This window comes from Pongo pygmaeus, chromosome 4 (genome assembly GCF_028885625.2).
Source record: "Pongo pygmaeus isolate AG05252 chromosome 4, NHGRI_mPonPyg2-v2.0_pri, whole genome shotgun sequence".
Lineage (NCBI taxonomy): Eukaryota > Metazoa > Chordata > Mammalia > Primates > Hominidae > Pongo > Pongo pygmaeus.
This window is the reverse complement of record NC_072377.2, coordinates 121728536-121742751: the sequence shown is the minus strand read 5'-3', so window position 1 is coordinate 121742751 and position 14216 is coordinate 121728536. Positions and strand designations below refer to the sequence as shown.

Here is a 14216-nt window from a genome sequence, read left to right as displayed (position 1 = left end):
AGTGGTGGATATAAACTGATGTATATATACAGAGAATAGGTAATTTAAAAATCTATAAAAATTTGGCTCAAGAACCTTGAAAAATTATTGCCATTAGACATAGAAGTTATTTAATATAGTAAGAAATAGGCTAGCCCATTCCCAGGTTTTAGAGCCATTGTGGAGTGTAATAATAGACTTTCCTTTGACAATCATGAGGCAACATACTCTCGAGCCTCTGTTAAGTTGCCAAAGCTGTATCCAGCACAATTCAGAAGAAATCCTAACTCAAGTTGTTCAAATACTTGTTGAGTATTCAGTGTCTGAGGGTGATGCCCCTTTTAGTCCACACAATCGTTTGTTAGAATAATCTTTCCTGCTTCACATTAAGGTCCCCTGCCTGGTTTCTAAAGGCATTTGAATTTTTAAAACCACAGATTAGCAACCTTTACAAGGTTTGGTTTCAAGCTGTTGACCCTACTTTGTCGGCATGAGCAAATAAAAGAAAACTCTCTGGGAAGTAGGATTTTCCAGGTGGATAGAGAGGCTCTTACTCCATTTCTGTGTTGCTATAAAGGAATACCTGAGGCTGGGTAATTTATAAAGAAAAGGTATTTATTTGACTCACCATTCTGCAGGCTGTACGAGAAGCAAAGTGCCAGCATCTGCCTCTGATGAGGGCCTATGGCTGGTTCCACTCATGGCAGAAGGGAAAGGAAGCATCCTGTGTAGAGATCAAACAGTGAGAGAGGAAGGAAGAGATGGAGGGGTGATGTTCCAGGCTCTTTTAACCACCAGCTCTCTTGGGAACAAACAGAGTGAGAACTCACTCATTATTTGGAGAATGGCTCCAAGCCATTCAAGAGGAATCCTCTGTCATGATCCAAACACTTCCTGTTAGGCCCCACCTCCAACACTGGGGATCAAATTTCGATATGAGATTTGGAGGGGTCAAACACACCAAACTACAGCATAGGGAGAAAGGAGGGTATCCAAGGGAAAGAAAAAATAGTGTGAGTAAAGGCAAAGTTGTCATTTCTCATTCTTGATCCCTCACGGTCCAAACTGCTTATCATTTATTTGAGATATTGTCTGTCTGTTTCTCTTATAGCACCACATGAAATCTAGTACCCAGTCATCTAGAAAAATGAACAAGTAGCTGAAGTATCTGTGGTATATTTTCCTCCCTTTTGGCACTATTCCTAGTTGCTGATCTTGAATTTTCCCTACCCCATCCTCTGCATCCTAAAACTTATCAAGTTTATTCTACACAAATCACCTGTAGCGGGGGGCGGTGGGGGTGCGCGGGGGATGGGGGGCAACAAAATCAAATCTTTCCGTCCCTGAATTCCTTCACTATGCCAACTCAAAATTAAGTAATTCAACAATTAATGGTGACCAATAAAATACATCCCTGTACCTTCCATGCAATTAAACTCAGCTAGTAGTAAAAGGAGAGTAATTAAATTATTCAACTAAAGTCAACCACTCTGAGGAGGGAATGACCCATTTATCATAGAGCAATTCTCTCAAGGGGTTTCCACAAAACTTTTGGTGGAGTATTTGGGAGAGATGTTTTTGAGTGCCCTTTTCAGCAAGAATAGACAAAATTACGAAGTGTATCATTAAAAAAAATCTATTAATCTTGTATCACTTTTATATACGCTATAAATTATGTAAGAGTTATAAACAGTAGTTATAAGATGGCATATAATACACAATGCGCACACAAATTTTTTTATGGAATAAAAATGTCTTAATGATTATGAGTCAGTAGATTATAGTCTCAGCTCATGTTTTGCCATTAGGCAGATGAGTGACCTCAGTTAATGAACTTGCTTTGCCTGGACTTTCTATTTGTTGCTCTTGTTTTCCATCAGAAATGCAGCACAATATTGTTTAAGGGGTACATAAATACCAGAATTTGACTCTCTCTTCTACCAATAAGTTTTTTTAATTAATGATGAAGTCTCAGTTTCATCATTCCTACAATAGAAGTAATGTTAATAGTATCAAACTTAAATGATTCTTGAGATGGTTGAACTGACACCTGCAAAACCCTTAACATGATATCTACTTACGACATGGTAAGCACTCAAGAGAATTGTTTCTTTTTTAACTGAGAAGACACAAATAAATATGTACAATGAAAGACTTGTATATTTTTTAATCTCTGATTTTTTTGTTTATTCTGTAATTATAATCTTGATTTTCCCTGTTTTTCAAACTAGTTACATCTTCTCGAAGTCATTCATATAAAATAGTTAATTGGATAAATGTCTTATGCAGCTGAAAACATGACACCGAAGTTAATAAGGTTTTAATTCTCATATTTTAAAATAGATATGTCTCTAGTACAAATCCCTTCAGATCTAGGCTGGTTTATTTTGAGCTAAGTTACATCTGTAATGACTAGGATAAAATGCCTGTTATAAGATGGGAAGTATGAGTCTTCTTCCTAAAAATGCTTGAGTGATTAGAGAATAGAACTATGATACATAAGTGACAGTTTTAACGTTTATTCAGTGGATGTTGCCTACTTGGGTCTTGAAAGAGTTTCTAGAATTTTGATGCTATGAAGAAACAATTGAAATAATTTTACATAATTGTTAATTTAACAAACATCCTTTTAGACCAAAGGGACTGCTTTATGTGGAAATGCTTAGCTTTCTCTTATATTTTCTAAGAGTTTTGTATAAATGTTACTTTGTTACAAGCGTGTATTTAGTTACTAAGAGAAATGATAAAGCTCCTTATTTGCCCTGGGAAAAGGAACTGAGCCCAAAGTGTACTTCTGAAAAGGAAAGTTTTCTGCCAGCCATTAGAAATGTTCTACAAAGATTCCAAAGTTTCTGTAGTGACAGGATGATGTTCAGCAGGAACATTCTCTTGTTTGGGTTTGGAGAATGTAGTCAGGGATAATTCAGAGGAACTACAATTATAGATGGATAAGAACCTTGGAAGGTGAAAACATCTCATTCATTATATAAACAAAAGTGAAGGGTGTTGAGGTAAATGGGCTAGAATTTGTTGCAACCAAAATCTTCACAACTTTGTTAAAAAATCCAGTTCCTTCGTGCAAATGTGTCTATTCTACAGCTCCCCCTGCTCCTTTGGACTCTTTAACATTGACAAAATTTACATCTATACAATGGAATCAAAATAGGGTTCTGTACATTCTCTGAACACTGCTCAACATAATCCCATTTGGTTTGTGGCTAGTCCGTAAAGAAGTCAATATGTTTCTGTAATTTATAGAGATGTCAGCTCCACGAACTTTGTTGGAGCCTTGAGAGACAAGCTACATCTTTTTACTCTTTTAAAAGATGCATTGACCTCATGCAGGGAACACTTCAAGGAGTTTTTTGTGTGTGATCAATACATTTCTATATTTATAAGCCTAATCAGAGCCCATCTGCTTTTCTGCTAAAGTACTGCTCAAAGAGAGAGTCACATAATCAAAATTATAAACTTTATTGCATTGATTTTTTGTTCTACTTGTTACTCAGACCACAAAAATAATTAAATATTTTCTTTGTAATAACTACAACCTGACACAAAATCATTTCTTTTGGAAATATTTCCCTAATGTCAAGACTATGGCATCTTTTACTCCCAGTCCTGCCATTTCTCATTCTAATTATTAGACTTTAACAGGTCCAAGACTTGTTTTAAATGCTCTAGTCTCAAAACTTAACAGCTGTCCCCCAGGCCATATATAGAAAGCCAGTCAGCTGCCTTGAACTGACCTCAGTGGCACAGTCACACAGAGCCAGATCTCCGCTGTAGAGACTCCAGCCTCACATTATAAATACTGCAGTGTCATCTATAAATATGTGCATTTCACCACATTTCAGCTGCTGTTGTTTTGCTGAGGCAAGTGCCTGCTACCTTTATTCATGTAGCAGCAAGCAGCTTTGAGACTTAAACCATATTTATTTCATTTAAAGGTGGGGATAACAGAGCTAGTGAATGTTTAACTGACTCCATCAAAGTGTGAGAAGAGGGTTCAAGAAAATAAAATAAAGAGAACCAGCTTGGAGGAAATATATATAAAATAAAGAGAAATTGCATCTCACAATGAAGGCAGGCTGTATTTTAATTTGCTAATGTGTGTAGAAAACACACCTTTCTGCATTATATGGCTAATCATTTCACTTCCCACTGACCCATGCACATTTATTACATGGTTTGTAGAGGAGTACATGGGTGTGTAAGCATCTCATTTCTGCCTGCCACATCCAAGCCACTGTGTCTGCTGCCAGGTATTTTCTTTATCGTAGCAGCTTTTCCATTTAGGGGAATGAACAGGAGCCGAAGGCACTTAAATGCTTAGCATTTTCACTTTGCATTTGAATATACTCAGATTAATTTAGGCCATATTGTCTCAACAATAAACGTGTCCTTTTTGAGTTTTAGGCTTTCTCAGTTATGGGATTTCTGAATCACAGCCTGCAGTTTTAGCGAGCTCTCTTCAACTCTCCAAAAGCTAAAATCAATCACCATTCCTTTACTCTTGATCGAATCACCAGTCTGTAGAAAATCAATAGTAGATGTTGAAAATCATTTTATCAGTTCTTATTTTTAATAGAAAAAAAGAGTCATAAATGCATTATAACTTTACTTAAGCATCTTTGTGCTTTAAGTAAAGCAACTTTACTTAAAAGTTGCTTTAAGTAAAGCAACTTTACTTAAGCATCTTAGTGGAGACATATAAAACAGTAGTTTTTTCTACCTCAAAATTTGCAAAGATTTTCTGTGTATCTTTCCAAGTCAGCATTGACCGTATCTTATATTACACCAACATGTAAAATGCACATAAAATGTACTTGCTATTGTAAGTAAACTTATGAATGGTGGCCAAACTTATAAGCTAAAAACTAACTGTAAGGTTTCCAGATGTCAAAAAGTATCTTATTTGTTTTTCCTTAAAGATGTATGTGGTTTTTGCTAAAATGTTCCAAAAATTCAGTCTTTGAGGACCTAAAAGAGTAAAACAAAATTAATTCAGGTAAGAGCACACTACAACAGTGAGTTTCCAGGAAATTTAGCTGAAACCGTGATCATAAAGACATGCCTAAATATAGCTAGCATAGACTTTGAAGGTTAATATAAAAATATTATTTTCTAAAAATAAGGAAAATATAATTTCAAAAAACTCTTTTTGTACAAAGCATTGCATTCAAACTACGGCATTGTTTGGATATGCATTTTAACAAAGAATGTGGTGACCTGTGAGATAACCAAAAGTCTGAATGGTCACTTAGGCCAAAACATATATTTATAATTTTTTCTACTTTATCTTTAATAACTACAACACTTGACAGGATTATATTAAGACAACTCCAGTATCTCCTAAGACAGTTCATTTCATACTGAGTTAGGTTTCACTGTGCAATATAATATCAATCTGGAATTTATCTTGGTAGTACAGTTATTGGTCTTAGGTGCCCAAAGATTCTTTGTAGTCAAGTTTACCCCCCGTCATGTGAAGAGACATAATATTTGCCCCAGCGTTGCATGTCCCTTAGGTTTCAGGAGAATTTTTTGCACTCAGAGAAATAGATCTGGGATTGGTATATAGAGTAGTAGAAGTTTAAGTTCTATGAATTAATGAGTTCTCAAAGATAGAGAATTGAATGAGAATGAAAAATATCATATTGTCACATTGTAGAATGTTATGTGGGGTATAACTAAATATCTTAGCATCATTTAACCATCCTGCATATAATACATTTTTACCTTAAGAATCCCAGGCCAGGTGCGGTGGCTCATGCCTATAATCCCAGCACTTTGGGAGGCCCAAGCAGGTGGATCACTTGAGGTCAGGGGCTCAAGACCAGCCTGGCCAACATGGCGAAACCCCATCTCTACCAAAAATACAAAAATTAGCCAGGTGTGGTGGTGCATGCCTGTAGTCCCAGCTACCTGGAAGGCTGAGGCAGGAGACTCACTTGAACGCTGGAGGCAGAGGTTGCAGTGAGCCGAGATCACGCCACTGCACTCCAGCCTGGGTGACAGAGCCAGACTCCATCTCAAAAAAAAAAAAAAAAAAAAATCCCAAATATCTTTACCAGGCAAATTGTTTACATGCTTTTTCAACTTTTAGTGCCATTATAACTTGGTGTGTCTACTGCTGAAATGTATAGATATATCCAGAAAGAAAGCATGTCCCATGCCCACAGCTCTCTTTCGATTCCAGTATGTAATTAATGGTTAAATTTCACTTAATCGTATCACTTTTTTTTTTATTTGGCCTCTCCTATATTAGAAGGTGCTACTTTAAGCTGCTATAACATGAGAACAAGAACTAGAGCAGCTGACATATGATCAAAGTATATTAAGTCCTCACTAAACATCAATACGTTCTTGGAAGCTGTGACTGTAAGCAAAACCATATATAACAAAACCAATTTTACCATAAGCTAGTTGATACAAACAAGGGGCAAATTCCAATGGCATATTTCTGGTCACAGTGCATCATCAAACTTCTAAGAAAAAAATGATCAAAACACTTCTAATCTTAAACATTAAACTAAATATGAGCTATTCATATTTTTGAGAAAGAGTAATAAGTAAGACAATTATTTACCCAATTATTCCAGTTAAGGGTCATGGGTGACTAGACCCTATCCTAGAAGCTCAGGTGCAAGGTGGGGACCTTAACCATCTGGGACAGGATGCTATACCTTCGCAGGGTGCACTCACATACCCACACACATTCAGTCACACTGAGATAATTGAAACACACCAATTCACCCTAATGTGCACATCTTTGGAATGTGGAAGAAAACCAGAGTACCTAGAGAAAACCCAAACAGACATGGGGAGAATGAGCAAACTCCACAGAGAGAGTTGGCCCAGGCAGGATTCTTTTATTTGTTTTCTTACCAACATAATGACAAAGGAACTTTGAATGAAACGATGTTATTGGAGGACCTGCGATGGACCTCTGTTTTATATTAACCATCTGGCCAGTCCAGGCTGAAAGGACAGCTCTGCTTCATGTCATTCAGGGACCTAGGTTTCATCTACCTTGTCACTCTGTCGTAACTTATAGTACATTGTCCTCATCCATGAGTTTTAAAGTGGCTCACCAACACCACATCTACATGCCAAGCACAGGATGGGTAAAGAAAAAGTGGAGTTAGATTGCAAGCTACATGACTTTAATTGGCATGGCTTAGAAATTGGACACATTAGTTGTATTCACATACATTGGTCAGTAGTTCATACCATGTGCACATCTAACTGTTAAGTCGGCTAGGAAAGTAGTTTTTCTCTTGTATGTTTATGTAGTCAATTAAAGCTGACGGTATGGGTGGGGAAGCAAAGGAGCTATGGAGCTATATTATATGAATTAAAAAGAGAATAACTATTCATGAGGAAGAGTTAGGAAATGCTTCCATATTTCCCTTGGAACATTTAGATTAATACCAACTTCTTTTACTGTTAATATTCATCCTAAAACCAAATATTATGTTATTTTTATTAAAGCACTGATTATATGCAAACCAAAATAGAAAAATTGAGGCAATTATAAGTAAAGAAAACTTTTGTTTTGAACAAAGAAAAATTTTCATCCTGAAATAAAATTCTTATATTTAAATGTTTGTGTACATTAATAATTTCTTAATTATTTCCTTAAAACAAAAATCTCAGAAGTGTAATTGCTATGTCAAAGATAAAATAATCTTAAGGCTTTTGATATATATTACTAAAATATCCTCCAAAACTCTGTACTAATTTATACTCCAATAGAAAATGCACTAGTATGTGTTTCTTTCAATCCTTTTGTAAAGAGCTTTATTGAGGAGTAATTTATATACGATAAAAGTCACACATTGACGTTTATATTTCAATGACTTTTAGTAGATTTACACAGTTGTGTAAGCATCATTGTAACATTAAAACATTTCCATCACCCTATAAAATTCCCTCTTGTCCATTTGCAGTCAGTCCCTACTCTCATTTCTTAGGCCTAGGCAAGCATTGCTCTCTGTCTCTTAGAGATTGGTCTCTTTTAGAAATGTTATATAAATGAAATCATCCAATACATAGTCTTTTCTGTCTGGTTTCTGTCACTATTTTATATTGCTTTTGAGGTTTATTCATATCCGTAGTCTGTTCATTATTATATCTAAATTATACTCCATGTATAAATATGATGCATTTTGTTTACCATTTCAGCAGTCGATGGATATTTGGATTGTTACCCAGTTTTTTGCAATTATAAATAATACCACTATAAAAATGTTTAAGTCTTTGCATGGACATAGATTTTTAATGTTTCCCTAAAAGTTGCTAGAACCTTCTTAATACATCAATTTTAAATGTGAGAATACACATGTGGATGTATATATATATATATATATATATATATATATATATATATATATATATGCATTCACTTGTTATATGAAAAAAACAATTTCAATATTGCTAAGAGTAGCAAAGTTTTTCCAGAAAAGGTATTAATTTAAAGTGGCAGCTCACATTCCAAAGCCATGTCTATGCCATAAATTTTTCCTGATTATATTCTGCTAGGAAAATAGATGCTCTATTTTTTGGATTAAGATATATTCTTTCCTAAATTTTTGGCACACACTATATTATTCAACAACTTATCGGAAAATATTGCATTCTGATTTGAATGTGCTAAATGCATTTTCTTTTTATATTAGAAATTCATATATCTACTCAACAAATGTTTATTGACAACCTGCAATAATGTACAAAGCACTGTTTTTGAAACTAAGGTAAAAAAGTAGAATGGAATATTGCCTTTGCCTTTGTGGAGCTTTGTAAACTACAGAGGCAAACCCAGTATAATGTTGTCTGAGTAGGTACTACGTAATCTACGGAACAACAAATTCAACTGGCTTCCAGAAGAAGGAATATCCAAGCTAAAACCTGAGGATAGGATGAGTTATCTAAGAAAGAAAATGAGAAAAATCAGTCAAACAGGAGACAGTAACATATGCAAAGGGCTTATGTCAATAGAATCTGGTCTCTTTGGGAAACTATAGATAATTTTTATGGCCTAAGCAAAGCTTCTGAAAGGAAAAAAACAGAAAGATGCGGAAAAGCAAGAAGGGACAAAATTGCAAAATGATTCATAGCCATATTAAAGACTCTCAAGTCAAATCTACTTACACTGAAGTTTCCTTTGTAATTTCTATTCATACTATCAGGCTCGGTTAAAACAATTCCCCTAAGGAAACAATTTCTGGGTCTTTAAACCATGAGGGCACAAGATACATGATTTCATTGCTTCAACAGCACCCTAAAATCCTCAGTTAGGATCTAAAAGAGTTAGATATAAATGCTAGATCTGTCTACTCTAGTAGAATATAAGCTCTTTAAGACAGTATATTGAAAGTGTTTCATTTACCATTCACTATTTCATCACACTATAACTTTCATATAAAATGTTCCCAACAAATACATGCTGATTAAAAGAAGAAAGGAATTTGTTCTTTATTATATAGATATTGAATAGGCCCAGATGAGTTTTAAGCATATTTGTAACTTGACGAGGTCACTGTATTGTGGAGAATAGCCTAAAGAAAGAAGGCAACCCTGGACATAACAGAAGAAGATAATATTATGGACTACTTACTCAGAGCCGGACCATGTCCTAAGCACATCATGTATTTTATACCTCTTAATTGTCATAACTTTGTGAAGTAGATCTTATCAGTATTTTATGTAAATCAGAAACGGAGGCTCAGATTAGATAAGAAATTGCCCAAGATCACACAAAGTGTGTATATGGTAGAAACAGGATTCAAAAACTGAATTTTTCATCCTAAATATTATATTCCTGATTACTATGCTCTACTGCCTGTAATAAGTCAGGTAAATAGTAAAGTTGACCTGAATTAAAACAGTTTTCCTTTAGGGGTAGGAGAGGAATAGAGAGAGGAAAGTTCCAGACAAAGAGAAAATCAGCTGAAAAAAAAAATTATATATATATATTGCTGCACTAGTAGAGAGGAGCATGGTAGACTCAAGATTCAGGTAACTAAACTGGGTACCTTGGGAGCCCACAAAGTGTCACAAGGACGATAGTAAGATTAGAATGGCAAGATAAAGAGAAGCCAGAATATATGGTCTCCTTCTTACAAGCCATGATCAGGAGCTTGGCCCTCATCTGAAAAGCATTGGGAACCTACTGAAGGGTTTTAGTAAGACTGTATAACAATCAAATGCGTAGTTGAACAAGAACATTATGAATTCAGTTGGACACTAACAATGAAAGTTGAAGAATGAATTTGTGGAGATTGGGGAAAATTGTCACAACTGGAGATATGCAGATTTATTAGGAAGTTATTCCAATTACCAAAGAAAATATTGTTGACCTTCTGCACAACAATGACAGTGATGTAGGTCAAAAGAAGAGAATATAGCTGGAATTTGTTAGAAGAAATATTTAGCTGCTAAAGGCCATGAAGTTATGGCTCTGAAGAGCAAAAAAGAAATATACTTGGATAACAGATAATGCCTATCTCAAAGTAAAGAACCATTTCTGTTTTTTTCTTAAAGAAAAGAGGAGAAGCTTTGATACAGATACAAGTAAATAAGGATATTGTGGCAGAAAATTTAAATTTGTGGATTTTATTTAGTCCATGAAAGAGAGAGTTAGGTCATCTGCTGATAGGAAAGGGCAGATAAAGTTCATCACAAATCAGAAAGGTCAAGAACAGAAGGAGAATTTTCTCACAACATATTGTTTAATATATACCTAACCAATTTTATGGCAATGAGGTAAGAAAATAACAAATTATCCTAAAGAGTAAACCATTCAATATGCCATTCCTAGAGGAAGACTCAGTCTCACAACTCTATCAATGCTTCTACTAAATTTCAATTAATAAAACCACAATAAAAATACCAACAGGACTTTGATTTTAGATCCAGATAAAAAAGATCCAAAGTCATGTGGGAAAATAAAGATCCAAAACTAGGAGAAAATATTTTATTAGATTACAAAACATATTATAAAATAGTATGAAATAAATCAATAACAGAGAAATATAAATAGAACAAAGAGTATAGATGGTGTTATATATGTATAAATACATATATTAATATATGTGTGTAAAGTTATTACATGATAAAGTAATTCTGAAAATAAATAGTGAAAATTGATTTTCAATCAATGATTTTATAATGGTTGTATGATCGACTGTCATTTCGGAAAAAAATATATTGGACAACTATATTACCTACACTGAAAAAAATTCAAAATGGATGACAAATATAAATGTATACCAAAATTATATTGGACTAAAAACAAAAAAAAATTAGAAAATGTATGATTTTCTAAGTTTGAAATAAACCCCCAAACCATAAAAGCCTAACATATTAGACCACATTAAATTTAAAAATGTCTGAAGGGCAAAATCAAACCATAAACTATGTCCAAAGAAAAACAGAAAAAAACTAAGAAAAAATATTGTCACATCATTACAGATAAAGGCTCATTTCCTTAATACACAAAAAGCTCTATCAATATAATAGCTCAAAAAATGTGCATTGTAGAAAAATAAACAACACTGAACACAGTTACACTTAAAAAGAAAATACAAATAGTTCTTAAATATATGAAAAGTTACTTAATCTCACCCTTGCAAATCAGAAGAGAAATGCTACCAAAGGTATAATTGTACTACATTTTTATCTATTAGATGGTGTAGGAAATTTGTAGGAAAAAGAGAATTGTAATCTATTATTGGTGGAAATACAATTCAGTACAACTTCAATGGAAAGAAATTTGGCAATGTCAATATATTAAGTGTATACCTTCTACCCCTAGGTTTAATCCTAAAAGTATATTGTTGTGTGCAAATACATATACATGTGCACTTTTACAAACATAATATGTTCATTGTGGAATTTTTGTGATAGTAAATCATTGGAAAGAGGCCAATTGACCATCATCAGATTACTGGCTAAATAAATGATGGCATATTTTCAAAGTAAAATACTAAAAGGCTACCTTAAAAAAGAGATAGAGCTGGGCACAGCGGTTCATGACTGTAATCTTATTGCCTTGGGAGGCTGAGGTGAGAGGATCACTTGAGACTAGGAGTGTGACACCTCAGTGAGCTATGATTGTGCCACTACACTCTAGCCTGGGCAACACAGCACAACCCCTTGTCTCTAAAATAAATAAATAAAGACAGATACAGAAAAAGCTCCAAGTAGTTTTTAAGTGAAACTTTATTTTGTGTGTATTGTATTTCCACTTGTGTAAAGATTTTTTAAATCTATCTATCATCTGTCTGTACATCCATTTATCTATCAAAATCTTTGTAAATGAATGGACAATTTCTGGAAGAGAATACAAGAAACTTAAAGGTGTTTACTTCCAAGAGGAGAAAATGAATGCTTAGAAGATATAGGTGGAAGCTAGAGTTTCTTTTCCTCATAAACTTAATTCTATTTTTAAAGAACATTTTGCCAACATTCAAATTGGATTTTCCTCTCTAGATGATTTTTAAAATTAAGTAAATCCCAACTCACATACATGAAACGTTAAAATATTTGGCAGAGAAACTTTTGCACTTGGCATGATATTTGGCTTCCAAAGAGGCATTATAAGTTAAGGTATTGAGCGCAGACTTTTGAATATTGTTATTTTGGTCAAGATCCCTACAGAAAACAGATGGTGCAATAAAGTTAGTAAAATTTAAGGCGTATCTAATAAAGACACTTTTTTCAAAGGTGTTGGCAAGGTGTTGGGAAACCATGGGAGACAGTGCAATATTCTATAGCTAGATATAGCAGGGCTAAGATACCTCCCTTAGGTTTAAAAAGAGAAGAGGAGAAAGTGTTATCAGGAAATGGAAATAAGAGGACTGTCACAGAAGCTGAAGCCATGTAACAAGAAGCCAAACTACAGCAACCCTGCAGGAAGAGAGCTGGGAGAATAATACTTTGATGTTCTCCCTCTTCCTGATCGCTTGCTGGTACTCCCCACCGACTAACAGAGGACAAACGAATTCACTGATAGAGTCAGCCTCTCATGGCACCAAGAAAGATGGAGGGAGATAGAGAGCAGATCTGTAGGCCTTAATGGATAATAACCTGCACAAAAGTAAAACCGGTTTTAATTCTAAGCCCTACAAGTCATCCATTTTGTGACATTTAGTTAGTCAATTTTCTAACATTTAGATATTGTATGTGCCATCACTTACGGTCCAATCAAGAGACAGAATCTTCATCAGTAAGATGAACAAAGGAATTTTATATAAAAAAATTTTTATATATAAAGAATTGTAAGCTAGTTAAAATGTAGGTAGCTACTAAACTACTAAACCAAGTGAGGGTTTAGTATAGTAGTAGCAAAAGCAAAGCTACTACATCAAAAGTTGACGGAGAGTAAGCAATGAAGAAACTAAAATGTTAACAAGAGCCTCTATCCCCAAAACTGAGATTCGGACATCTTTCGAGAGGGCATGGCTGTCACAAGAATAAGCAGCCTCCGACTGCAAAGAAACTATCCAGAAGGTATGAGCAAGAGGTGGTTCATGAGAGAAGATATCTGCTGACTCTGCACCAAAGAAGCCACACACTGAAGCAGTACCCTCTATTGACAGAGCCTAACATTAAGCCTGCTGAAAAAAGAAATCTACTGGGGCCAGCAACAGTATCAAAAGTATGACAGATAAGGTGGATTTAAACTTGAGAGGCAATAAATTGGTAACTGGCATTTGTAAAATGGGCATAACAAAAATAATTTTAATTGCTGTCATTTAATAAACAATTATTAAGAAGCAGACACTTTCCTAAGAGTTTCATAATCATTACTGCACTATTTCTCACTAAAACCATATAATGTATTTACTATTATTATACACATTTTATAGATGAAGAAAATAAGAAATTTTTTTTGAGGCAGCATCTTGCTCTGTTGCCCAGGCTGGAATGCAGTGGCACAATCGCGCTCACTGCAACCTCCACCTCCTGGGTTCAAGTGATTCTCCTGACACAACCACCTGAGTAGCTGGGATTGCAGGTGCCCTCTACCATGCTCAGCTAATTGTTGTATTTTTAGTAGAAACGGGGTTTCGTCATGTTGGCCAGGCTGGTCTTGAACTCCTGACCTGAGGTGATCTGCCTGCCTCTGCCTCTGCCTCCCAAAGTGCTGAGATTACAAGCATGAGCCACCATGCCCAGCTGAGAATAAGGAAAAAAATATTAATACCACAGTTATATTGCTTTGCAAA

At 34.8% G+C, this 14216-nt stretch overlaps 1 protein-coding gene across 1 annotated transcript in view; it reads right to left on the bottom strand.

Moving 5' to 3' along the window:
• The window catches only part of LOC129036989 (uncharacterized), a 170635-nt gene that overhangs the window by 147820 nt on the left and 8599 nt on the right, over positions 1-14216 (bottom strand). The window contains exon 2 of the transcript XR_008502710.1: positions 608-703. The gene's annotated coding sequence lies outside the window, so the exon portion shown is untranslated. The remainder of the gene's footprint in view (positions 1-607; positions 704-14216) is intronic.